General features: G+C 46.5%; 1 pseudogene; it reads right to left on the bottom strand.

Moving 5' to 3' along the window:
• Nucleotides 1-6,444: 6,444 nt before the first annotated feature.
• LOC138287240 (zinc finger protein 271-like) overlaps nt 6,445-9,344 on the bottom strand; it is a 163,423-nt pseudogene continuing 160,523 nt past the window's right edge.

The raw sequence follows: 9,344 nt of genomic DNA, 5'->3' as shown, positions 1-9,344 counted from the left end.
TAAAACACCAATGGTTAAATGAAACGTGCAGAAACATGTACCAGCAGCGTCCTCCAACCTACGGATGACATGAATTTTTAGGCTAAAGATATCAATTTATGACCTAAAACCCACATACTCAGACAATTCCTCTCTAGTTTCAGTATGTTTCATACTTTTGGCAATTATTATAGAACACTTGGGTCATGTTATTAAATATTTACAGCTTCTCACATTAGCTTATTTAAAAATGTCATTTTGATTTTAAGGGCAACAATGCATTAGCAAAAGCAGCTAGGTCATTTGCGATTCCGTTTTCCTGTTATTTGTCGTCTACTAGTCACAGACCTGGGTCTGATAGCGACTATGTGTACCTTCTTATTCTGTACTTACTGAAAGATAGGGACACATTTCTCATCAATCATCTAGATATTTAAATGATTCAAACATGCCCTCAGCCCAGGAGTGAACTCCCACCATGTCACGCAGACAGATAACCATGTGACTAGGAAGAAAAAAGTGAATTACCAGTGGTAATGATATTTCTGCTTGATATTTGTATCTGCCTATAGTTTCATCACCTGTAGAATAACCTCAGGTGCCAGTCTGGATCCCGAAAGTTCAAAGTACTTACATCGCCTGTGGGAGGGAAGGTTTAGTCTGTATGTCAGCTTGGGAAGGGGGCATATCAAGAAGCACTGAAGGTGGGCATAACACTCTAACTTTGGCCAATCCAGGTCATTAGAATGAATGGGGACAATCTTGGCGTACGTTCCACAGAACCCAAGGAATCAAGGGAAACGTGTAGGGCAGTTGAAAGTTCCACCTCAAACGAAACCGACCCCCAAGGTTCCCATCAAAGGATACTGGAGGGCACAGAACTGCTGATGTGCATTTTCTGAAGAAGGCAAAAAAGTTCACCGGAGGAGTAACTCACTGACGGAGATGTCCTGGACTACCTCCAGCAGAATACTCCACTTCGATAACGTTGCTTGACGCGGTTTGCTCTGAAATTCAGAGATCAGGGCCTCATCTAGAAGGCACTACCGGCACATTGCGCCACAGGAGCGTCGTTTTTTTTTTTACTCTCTGGTGGTGCAGTGTGCCATCCCATATTTACAAGGCCACGCAAAGCCACCTTGTGTGGCTTTTCATGGCCTTGTAAATATGGGCAACTTTCACGCATAACATTGCATGAAAGGGGCTTTCTATGGGTGTGGCTTTGGGTGTTCCCATGCAACACCCAGGGAATGCTAAGGAATCTGACGCATTCCCAGATTTACAAGACTGGGAATGCATCAGATTCCTTCACCACCTCAGAGGTTGGGCAGAAATGATGCAATGGGAGGAATATCTTTATTCCTCTGCGTTTCTCATCTTTTTAAGTGTGCTGCATTCTGCAGCACACATAGAAGCACTTCTCTTGATTCTTTTTTTTTTTTAGGAAGGTGTCCCTTCCTGCACAAAAACAATCATCCCCACAACGCAGGCTTCCTTGCACCATGGCGCAAGGGTGCCTGTGTTGCCACTAGGCAGACGTTTGTGCTTCCTGCACAAAAACAATCATCCCCACAACGCAGGCTTCCTTGCACCATGGCGCAAGGGTGCCTGTGTTGCCACTAGGCAGAAGTTTGTGCTCCAGGGGAGGGGAAGAGGACAGAAATGCACTGTATCTTGTAGATACGGTGCATTTCTATCCTTTCCCGGTGGCACAGGGCAGTGGAGCACAGGTATTGTAAATAAGCCCTCTAGTTAGGTGATTACTGGTAAGCTAAATCCCTTGGTGTGGTGCCAAGACAAGTCTCAATGCTAGTAGGCAAAGGAGATGAGACCTTACTCCTCCTTGTTTATTGACATACCACATCGCTGTTGAGTTGTCTGTCAAAATCTAGATGGAGCAACCTTGGATGGGAGGAGGGCCTAGAGTATCAGCCAATTTGCCTGTCAACCCAACCAGCTGATATGGAGAACCTGTTCTTCAGATACCAGAGGTCTGTGATCTCCAGATCTACTAGGCGAGCTTCCCATCCTGAGGAGAATGCATCCATTACAACCATAGCAACAACTGAAGGGAGAGCGAAAGCCATCCTGCAACTCAGGTTCACCTCGTGACCCCACTACACAACTTCTGCAGCAGCACTGGTCGGGGATTATGATAGAGTCCAACACGTCACCCCCATACTGTAGCCACTGCATGTGGAGGCACCACCTGAGGGCCCTCATGTGCCAAAGTGCATGTGGGACTAGGAGACCGGAGGAACTTATCAGACTTATGGGAGACCTCTGGGACTAATGTGCCATGATGGAAAGAGGGAACCAATTTCTGAATGTCAGCAATCCTCTGAGGTGGAGGAAAGGCGTGGAGAAGGATGTTGTCCTGCACTGATCTAATAAACTGGGGTCATTGGGAGGGCTTCAGGTGGGATTTCAGCTTGATGATCAAGATACCCAGGTTGAACAGCAGGGCTACTCTTGACTGCACATGGTCGAACAGCAGGGCTACTCTTGGCTGCACATGGCAAGTCACCAACTAAAGTGATTCAACTTTAATTAGCCAGTCAACCAAGCATGGGACAATTGTGTGCCCGAACTTCGTAGATGGGCTGCAACCAGTGCCATCATCTTTGTGAAAACGCAAGGTGACAATGCTAACTTAAACAGGAACACCTCAAACTGACAGTGTGTGGAAGCCACTACAAAACACAGATACCTCAGATGCAACCGCATGATCGGGATGTGGAAGTGCGCATGCTGCAGTCAAGTGACGCCATCCATTCTACAGCATCCAAAACCAGTAACACTTTTGCTAGGGTCTGTCTCTTTTCTTTTTTGAGGAAGAAGTTCAATTCTCTGAGGTCCGGGATGAGATGCAGAAAGCAGTCTTTGAAGAAAACAAGGAAGCTGACCATGTTCCAACTCTGATACTTGCACCACAGCTCTTTTCTGTAGGAGTACTGCCACCTCTTGCTCAGAATGCAAAGATAAATCCAGACAAGGGGAGGAAGACAGACATGGATGGGGGTGGAGCCTGGAGGAATGGAAGGGTGAAGCCTCCTTTTACAATTTGGAGGACCCACTAGTTTCAAGTAACAGCCTTTCAGGCCAGGTGAAAGGAGGCCAACCCCACCCCCTCATGCTGTGAGTGGGTTAGGATAAGTGACCTAGATCTTCTTTCCTGCTGGTGTGGGGGAGGAAGAGAAGGAAGAGGAGGTTTGCTGGATGGATCCACAGCCCTTTCCTCAGGCTCTGCCCCTTTACTGTTTGACCAGTGGATTTTGCTGCTGCTGGGACTAGAGCTGGTAATGTTGACATTAGGGAAAGGAGAATTCCCTTAACAAGCCACGAAAATGCCAAAATTGGTGATAATGTCTCGTTGGAGGTGACAGCTGAAGTCAAAAGGAGCGGACAGTAGCTTTGCTGGCCTTGAACTTCTCTTATACCAAATCCGACAAGATATGTCCAGTCAAACGGGAGGTCTTAGGGTTGGCCTGGACATCAGGGCAGAAGTGCGCAGCCAGGCGTATCTACGGATGGAGACAGAAGTCCCCAGGGCTCTGACTACCAAATAAGCAGTGTTCAGACCACATTTTATTATATGGAGTGATGCGTTCTGACCATCCAGGACCACCGCTAAGAAGTGCACTCTCATTTACTCTGGCACATGAGGCACAACAGTTTGAGCCCTATCCCATACGGCATGCGTGTAGCATGCTTGCAGGCAGTTTGTATTTAAGAACTTAAATGCCATGCTTGCTGTTGAAACAGTAATTTCACCCCAGGTCGCCAGGCACTTACTTTCTCTGTCTGTGGGGACTGTTGGGAAGCTACCAGCCCACTGTCATGAGGATCATGACTCATGGTTTACTAAGCTTCCAGGTGGGGATGGAAGAGAGAAATGGAGGGTCTCCTGTGGCAGAGTGCTAGTGGTGTGCCGTGAGCCTGTTGGGGTGGAGGCTGGTTTCTCCCAGGGCTGGATCCAGAAGGGCATCAATGAAGGGCAGTAATGGTTCAGCAGTAGGCTCCACCCGCACGAGGACCTCCTATGAGAACGTTAGTTTTAACTTCGACTATAGGGAGTTGAAGCTCTAGGACCTCATCTGCCTTCTTTACCACCAAACAGAAGGACATCACTTTCGGTGATGGCAGCCCAGCTGGAATGTCCATTTCCATCCCTGGAGAGGTGTCTAACCTGCTTGAAGAGGCAGGCCCACAAACTCTTACCCTTAGTCATTGCTGCCCAAAACTTATAAATTCAAAGGGTCTGAATCCGATCTGAAGAGGTCACAGATCTTATTTCTATATTCTTCTTCCTCCAACAGTCTTTGTGCTTTCCTCCGTGACTTGGTCGGAGGCACAACTTCAGGGATCGGCACTGGAAGCGGACGTAGTGGCAGCATCGGTGGAAGAGGGAGTAGTGGCAGCATCTGTGGAAGCAGGAGTAGTGGCAGCATCGGTGGAAGAGGGAGTAGTGGCAGCATAATGGAAGCAGGAGTAGTGGCAGCATCGGTGGAAGCGCGAGTAGTGGCAACATATGTGGAAGCGGGAGTAGTGGCAGCATCGGTGGAAGCTAGAGTAGTGGCAGCATCAGTGGAAGCTGAGGTAGTGGCAGCATGATGGAAGCAGGAGTAGTAGCAGCATCGGTGGAAGCAGGACTAGTGGCAGCATGGGTGGAAGCTGGAGTAGTGGCAGCATCGGTGGAAGCTGGAGTAGTGGCAGCATCGGTGGAAGCGAGAGTAGTGGCAGCATCGGTGGAAGCGGGAGTAGTGGCAGCATGGGTGGAAGCAGGAGTAGTGGCAGCATGGGTGGAAGCTGGAGTAGTGGCAGCATCGGTGGAAGCGGGAGTAGTGGCAGCATCGGTGGATGCGGGAGTAGTGGCAGCATCGGTGGAAGCTGGAGTAGTGGCAGCATCGGTGGAAGCGGGAGTAGTGACAGCATTGGTGGAAGCTGGAGTAGTGACAGCATTGGTGGAAGCTGGAGCAGTGGCAGCATCGGTGGAAGCGGGAGTAGTGGCAGCATCAGTGGAAGCTGGAGTAGCGGCAGCATCGGTGGAAGCTGGAGTAGTGGCATCGGTGGTGGTGGGGCTGGCCATGTAGCAGGCTGAAACAGCTTGAAGTATCCAAGAGCTGAACTGAAGGATGGATGAGTTGTCGTTGGTCCAGATGGGATGGAGAACAACAGCGTCAGAGCCAAGGGCATAAACATATGGAGCGTGTACAATGCTTAGGCTTGAAGGAGTGCCAGATGGAACTGATGCCCTGGAAAAGACTAAGTACATCCCATCAAAAAATGTTGTCGGATCAGAACCTGGACCCTGGAATTCATACCTGCCGGGAGGGAGGGCCCCTGCAGCAATAGATCCAGGAAGTTCAGGGATGGACCAAGTGGAAGTCAAAGCTATTCTGGGCCAAGTCCAGTGGAGTAACCAGAGCAGGGCTGGTTGGAGAAGGAACCACTTCCATGACAAATAACTGTGGTTCCAGAGCGGATATACTGGGGGAGTCAGAGGACATTGAGGTGACTTCCCTTAGCAATGCTTCTTGTGCTTTCCCCTCGCTCTACCTGAAGAGTAGAACGGCTGTGACCTGGAGCAAGGATGGAAGCAGTGTCGACTGTGCTTCTCATCCGTTGCCCAGGGCATGATGAGCTTCGCCTCATGGTCCTTGGTAGCCTTTGGGTGCATGCTCTGGCACAGGACCTGGAGTTGTGGTCCGAACCTAGGCACCAGAGGTAGTGGGGATCCGTTATGGGCACCTGACCTTCACAATCCCTAAAGGGTTTGACACCTGGAATAAGATTTTTTGTATACAATTAATCAAAATAATCACAATTGTATACAAAAGTATACTTAATAAAACAACCTTTTAAGTCGTAAAACTAAACACACAAAAGTTACAGTTCCGCAATAAACGAAAGTGCTAGTGCAGAAACACAACAGGCAGCAATATCGCCACCAAGCAACAACTATGATGCTGCATATACTTCTCAAGCATATAAGATGGTTTCAAAGGATGACAAGAGGGGGTCTGGGTCAGCGGCAAAGTGCTAGTGCAAACCAGAAAGCAGCAGCAGCTGGGTAACTTGAAGATTCAATCTAACAAGATACATCACGCGAAGATCATCAACCCCTAATCTCTTGGGAGGAGACATGGTACAGCACTCAGAAAAATGTCTGTTTCGAAAACTCTAGACCAGTGGTTCCCAACCTGTGGGCCGGGGACCCATGGGGGTCCGCGAAGCCTCCTCAGGGGGTCCGCGGCTTCTTAAAACATTTAATAATATTAGGTGCCAGCTATCAGTAATGACTCCTCGGGGGTCCCCGTGTTCCAATAATGATTCAGTGGGGGTCCCCGGGCTCCAGTATTGATAAAATGGGGGTCCACAGAAGTCAAAAGGTTGGGAACCACTGCTCTAGACTCTTCGAGAAAGCACGTGGCGGATCTGCGCAAAGGCACAAAAAAAGGGAACAGATGTGCTTGTTCCGGGGTGAGCGCTATATGTCTTGGGTGATGTCACAGGATGTCACTTGCGGTGCCGATGCAAAGCCTGCGACATCTACAGGCAACATGATGGCTTTGAAGATTTCAGATCCAGACTGGTGCCTGAGGATTATTTTATAGGTGCGGAATCTGCAGGTTACTATCAATCAGAAGTGGTCTCTCTTTAGTCAAAGGTGCGGAGACTCTCGGCTCTCATCGGTTCACAAAATCTTCAATATACGAAAAACGCCTGCATGGACAATCTCTGGGGCATAGATGTGCTGTGCTCACTCTGGTATTTAGCAGCAAGTAACAGTTTTTTTTCTAAGTTCTAAACGTGACCTCGTCCCAAACTACCACTACTAGGTGTTGGTGATGATGGTCGGCAGCAGGGACTCAGCACTTTGTTAAAATTAATTCAGTGGAATGCATACGTTTTTACCATCTTTGGCTACTGAAGATGTTTCCTTTTCTTACTACTGACATGCATATTTGATTCCTGAATTCCATCCTTTATGCAAGGGGTTACAAAGTGGCACAATGCTTGCATTGCATCACTTTATAAATCTTTGTACGCCGCCTTAGCGTAAAAAAATCTAAAAAGACACTAGGGCTGCGCAAGGGGCTTGTAAATATGCCCCTGAGTACTTGAGGGTTCCAAGGATGAAGCTGTTGGGCACCACTGGGGAAGTGCTACTATAGTGAGTACATTTACAGACGGATGTGATGATGGAAACGAGCATCACTTCTCACATTTAACTACTTTCACTTCTACTTTTTGACAGTGTTCTCTGGCTGCTGTCACAGAACCACAAATGCTGCATAAAATGAAGAAACACCACAATCAGCTACAAAGATTCCACAGTGTGCGCTTGTTAAATCGGTTCAAGTGTGTTGGGTTTATGGGTTTTATCACTAATCCCTACAGTTAGCTGAAAATACCCTTGTTAGTCTAAGCATTGTTCACAGTGTTTACACAGGTAGCGTGATCCGGTGTGCTTGGATGTTTTTCTTTAGATCTCTACTTCAATGAATAAAAACCAACACAGTATCTTGTTTTAGTCGGCACTGTGCCAAAGTCCCAATGTGTTTCGTGCTATTTCATGTCTTTTTCTTATCTGTGGAGAAATGAGCAATCGTTGAGAACAGACAATTTTATGATTTTATGGATATTTGCTTTTTTCATGCACAGGGTGATGCAGAGCCTTGCAGAGCCACACCGCGCTGTCTTCGCACCAAAGTGATAAGGTAAAACTTCCAGCAGGATAAACCTAGTCTTTCATCCGGCCCGCGCTCCATCGTGATCAGCCTGAACTTGTCCCGGTTTGGTGCAATTAGATACCCACAATTGGTGCTTTTTTTTACTAAAACAAACATAACACTGATTCTCCTGATTGGATTTTTGTTGTCATGGCATTAGCTTATTTATGAAAATATCCTCTATTTTTCTAAATTGGTTTGGGATTCTTATTCTTCTTGTGTGGCATTTTCACTTTATTACTCTTAGAGTGTTACATGAGTACTTTACACGTTGCCCATAAGTTAAGCTCGACTGCTTCACTAGAGGGTTAACCTCAGGTTTATTTGGTCCCTTTTGTGGTTCAGCCTGACAAAAACTGTGATTATTATTAGAACAGGATTGTCACCCCTTCAACAAATAATCCTATTTCTTACAGACACTTTTATAATCCTATAAAGATCCCTGATTTTCTTCATTCTGAGTAGTCTGGTCTTCTAGCATCTGCTTTTTATCACCTAGTATTTGAATGTTCCACGTATTTGTAATGTTATCACTTTCTGTAATGCCTTCATCTCACACAAGACTGCACTTTTTTGCTCCTGTGTGTGTCCACAGATGGGTTAGTATTATTGTTGTTGAACTGAAATTCTTGCCAAATTTGCTGCATCTCTATAAATTATTTCTCTGTTTGGTCAGTGATGGTGTGTGTTCGCTGATGTGTTTGTAGTGTTGAGAATCGAGTAAAGCTCTTCACGCATTCACTGCACTTGAATGGCTTTTCTCCTGTGTGTATTCGCTGATGATTCCTTAATGTTGATGCGTCACTAAAGCTACTTCCACACTCACTGCATTGGTATGGCTTTACCCCAGTGTGTGCTCGCTGATGTATTCGTAGGTGTGATAACTGACTGAAGCTCTTCACACACTCATTGCAATGGTATGGTTTTTCCCCAGTGTGTGTTCGCTGATGTATTCGTAGGTGTGATAACTGACTGAAGCTCTTCACACACTCATTGCAATGGTATGGTTTTTCCCCAGTGTGTGTTCGCTGATGTATTCGTAGGTGTGATAACAGACTAAAGCTCTTCACACATTCACTGCAATGGTATGGTTTTTCTCCAGTGTGTGTTTGATGATGTCTTTGGAGGTCTGATGATTGACTAAAGCTCTTTACACATTCACTGCATCTGAATGGCTTTTTCCCTGTGTGAGTTAGCTGATGCTCTTTTAGGAGTGCATATTGACTAAAGCTTTGCACACATTCAGTGCAATAGAACAGTGTTTCTCCTGTGTGTGTTCGCTGATGCTCTTTTAGTGGTGATGACAAACTAAAGCTCTCACTGCACGTGTATGATTCTTCTTTCTTGGTTGGTGTCTCTGGGTTGGGTATATGTTTGTCCACTTCCCACGACTGTGTTTCCTGACGGGCCAACATGGTTGATAAAGCACTTGTGCTATTCTCTCATTTCCTATAAGAGCTGATATTTAGGACCTTTGATTTCCAAATTAAAAATAAAATGCAACGGTCACTAAATTCTTGCCACACACACAATACGTGTCAGGCTTCTTTGTGAGTGACGGCGTCTTTAGAATAGATAACAGTTTCTGACAGTTGTGATTAAAGATTAATCTTCCTTCTGGACGGTACA

The sequence above is a fragment of the Pleurodeles waltl genome, chromosome 4_1 (genome assembly GCF_031143425.1).
Source record: "Pleurodeles waltl isolate 20211129_DDA chromosome 4_1, aPleWal1.hap1.20221129, whole genome shotgun sequence".
Taxonomy (NCBI): Eukaryota; Metazoa; Chordata; class Amphibia; order Caudata; family Salamandridae; genus Pleurodeles; species Pleurodeles waltl.
Note: the sequence above shows the minus strand (reverse complement) of the source record. Positions and strands in the feature narration are given on the sequence as shown.